The sequence below is a fragment of the Bison bison genome, unplaced genomic scaffold (assembly GCF_000754665.1).
Source record: "Bison bison bison isolate TAMUID 2011002044 unplaced genomic scaffold, Bison_UMD1.0 scf7180017864295, whole genome shotgun sequence".
NCBI lineage: Eukaryota > Metazoa > Chordata > Mammalia > Artiodactyla > Bovidae > Bison > Bison bison.
Genome location: NW_011494867.1, coordinates 12,435,249 through 12,438,572, shown reverse-complemented (window position 1 = coordinate 12,438,572; position 3,324 = coordinate 12,435,249).

Below are 3,324 nucleotides of genomic sequence, written 5' to 3'. Positions count from 1 at the left end.
TCTGTGGCAGTCCAGTGGTTAAAACTCTAAGTTCCCAACAAAGAGCACATGGGTTCAATCCCTGGTTGGGGAACTAAGATCCCTCATGCCACCCAGTGTGGCCAAAAAAAGTAAATAAAATAGGGAGATTCTTATGGAATGGCAGGCCTGTAACATGAACTTGACTCTGATTAGGACTGTGGCTGTCAACCCAGGGAAGCACATTAGAAGCCTGAAAGTGAGAACTACTTGCCCAGGGGGAGTTGCCCAACTTCAGTGTGCCCTGGGGAGCATGTCTCATGCAGATCTGAAGGCCCCACCCCATGGAGTCTGACTCCGCACCTGGGGTCTGGCTGAGGAATCTGCATTTTAGGTGACAGCCCAGGACTCCCCCTGGGGAAACACTGCATCTAGACCAAGGTTAAAGACACCCTGAAAAGCAGGTCTGCCCTGGAGGAGAACACGTGGCCAAACAGAACCAGGCCGGGCGTGGCTGGGGACAACTGCCCGTTTATGACCTCAGGTGGACTTTGTTAGTCTCATGGCTAGAAAGAATTGGCATGCCACAGGCACCTTTGGAATCTCTGATTTGCAGAGATAGTGAATAATGACTTGTACCTCTGTGCTTTACTCCCTGAGGGACAGAGTCCTAGCAATTGACTTAGGTCAGGATCTGGTTCCATCAGTTCCCCCGGGCTCACAGCTGACTGCTCTGCATCTGCAAAATGGGAACAAAGATAGCATTATCACGATTAGTCCCGATTAGTCCCACTGGCTTGAAGCTACACCCAGCAAGGATCCGACAGAGGGGTTAGGGACCCACTTCTTAGGGCCATTAGGGGTCCTTTGCTGGCTCAGTCACAGGAAGGCAGGGCCTAGGGAACATGAAAACATCTACAAGGAAACCACACACATCCTGGCCACATACCCCAGGGGAAAATAAGTGGTGGCTCCAGACACGAAGCCTGTGTGTGCATGCACCTCCAGCCCTAACTGCTTAAGGCACCCTCATCTTAATCGGAGTCTCAATCTTACTTCTGTTTTCTTTTTCCTAACCGCAACCTGGCCTCCAGGCTCTTCCTCTCTGGCTGATCCTAAATGAGAGGAGAAGCAAGGCCCTGGTAGAGGAGCCGAGGACGGGGAGAAGCGCTGAACTCGAAGTCCAGGTGGCTAGTCTCTCGTCTCAGCCTGGTCCCTGCCTACCGCAGTAATTCATCAGTGTTGCTAACTCAGACACAAGAGGTCATCCCAGGCACGTCACTGCAAAACCGTTTGGAGAATTTGGGGTGAATGCCAATCTTTCTCTTTCTCAAAAGTAGTATTAAAACAATTTCTGCTCCATCCCAGTTCTATGGAAAATGCAGACAGACATACTGTCCTACCCCTTAGGGCAGCGCCTGTCATCCCTGGGTCCCGGCGAGTTAGGCACGTGGCAGGAATAGCCTGAAAGAGCAAGTGAACTTGTTCCTGCTCTGCACTGTGTGGAAATCTCCTTGCTGAACACATGGTCCATCTCCCTGTTACCTGTAGCCCCCTTGCTTTCACAGGGAGGGGTGGCCTCTCAATATCCTTCCATGGGTCCCAAGCCTCTCCAATTTGTAGGAGCTGGAGAAACATTCAAACACAGGGGAAGCCAGGCATCACCTCCCGGAGACCAAGGGAAAGTGAGGAGCTGCTAGCAGCCCAGGGCTACAGGCTGTTTTTGGGCAGGATCCCTGGGAAGCAGGTAAAGCAGAGAAAACCTCAACCTCAGGACTGGACAGGGGGTCAGTGCCAACCCTACCCCTTCCCCAGAGGTCCTTGGGGGAAGGGCACAGTGTACGGAAGGGAGCACTCCCTCACGGACTGGTGCCCATCTGCTTCAGAGCAAGAAGTCCAGGCTGTCAGTTCCTTAGAGTAAGGGATGGGGGCTGGGGACTGGGTTCCATTCTCCTTAGAAGCCCCAAACCCTTAGTGGGGTCTGTCTTGCAGGGCAGAAATTTAACCTGAGCTAGACCGAAGGTCACAAGGAAACAATACTGTAGGAGTCTCCTGGGGCTGCGGTGACAACCAACCACAAACCTGGTGGCTTAACACAACAGAAACGCATTCTCTTATGTTCTGGAGGCCAGAAGTTCAAAGTCAAGGTATGGGCAGGGCTGTGCTCCTGCTGAAGGCTTCAGGGGAGAATCCTTCCTGCCTCTTCCAGCTCCTGGTGACCCTTGGCTCCAAAGCTCTGCCTCTGTCTTCACAGGGCCTTTTTCTTACCCAGTCTCTGTTGTTGTTGTTTTTTTCCCATCTCTTATAAAGACACTGTCCTTCAGGGCTGACTCTAGTCTCTGATCTCATCTTGATTCTTAACTGAATTATACCCACGAAGACCCTCTTTCAATAAAGCCACATTCTGAGCTTCTGTGTGAACAGGACTTTGGGGGGGACACATTTCATCTCAGTGCATATTCTGAGTAGCAAACAGTATGGGCTGAAGTGACAAGAAGGTGGCTGGGAGTTGGGAGCCCTCGATCTAGTTGCTTGTGGCTCGGTTGCCCCAGTTGCCAAGGGGCTCCACTAGCATCTCCGACCTCCATGCCAGCTGGGAGGTGGGGTTCCTGATTCCTTTTACAGACGAAGAAACTGAGCCTCAGAGGGATCAAATGAATGGCCAAGGTCACATGGCCAGCTAGAGCTGGGCCTGGAATCCAGGTTGACTGGCACCAGAGCTTAAGGGTTTCACAGACAAGTCTGGCTGGATTTGAGGAAGCCCTCAGCACCCATTAGGTCCCAAGATCTTTCCACTCCAAGGAACTTAATTTATCAACAGAAAGCAAAGGTGAACTCTTTTGGTTTTCATGTTCCTTCACTTTCTCATATTGTAGATTTGGGAATGTGGCTACTTGCCTGGAATCACTTGATAAAGTGCAGTTGGGGAGAACAAGGATTAACTCAATTACTCACAGGAATCAATCTGTACTGGGGAAGGAAGCGGGGACCCAGCTGGGCCCAGCCTTGCCCCTGCTGCCTGTGAGGATGTGATACACTTGGGAAGCTGTGCTGACCTTCACCTGGATGCGGGCTCCTTCCCACAGCAGCCAAGAACAGCAGGCGGTTCCAGGAAAAGTTGCCCAAAGAGTGGAGGGGGTGGAAGACTGGGAAGCAACTGTGTCCCCCACCCCCTCACCCCTCAACTATGGCTCTGCAATATCTGTGCAACTTTGAAGTCTGAAGGCTGGAGAACGTCGTTAGGAGGTTTGTATCTTGGACTATATCCTGAAGAAATGCATTCATTTACTCAATTAATCTCTATTGCCTAGTACCCGGCACCAGGCTGTTGGCTCCACAGGCGCGAAGGCAGGCTTGACTCGCAAG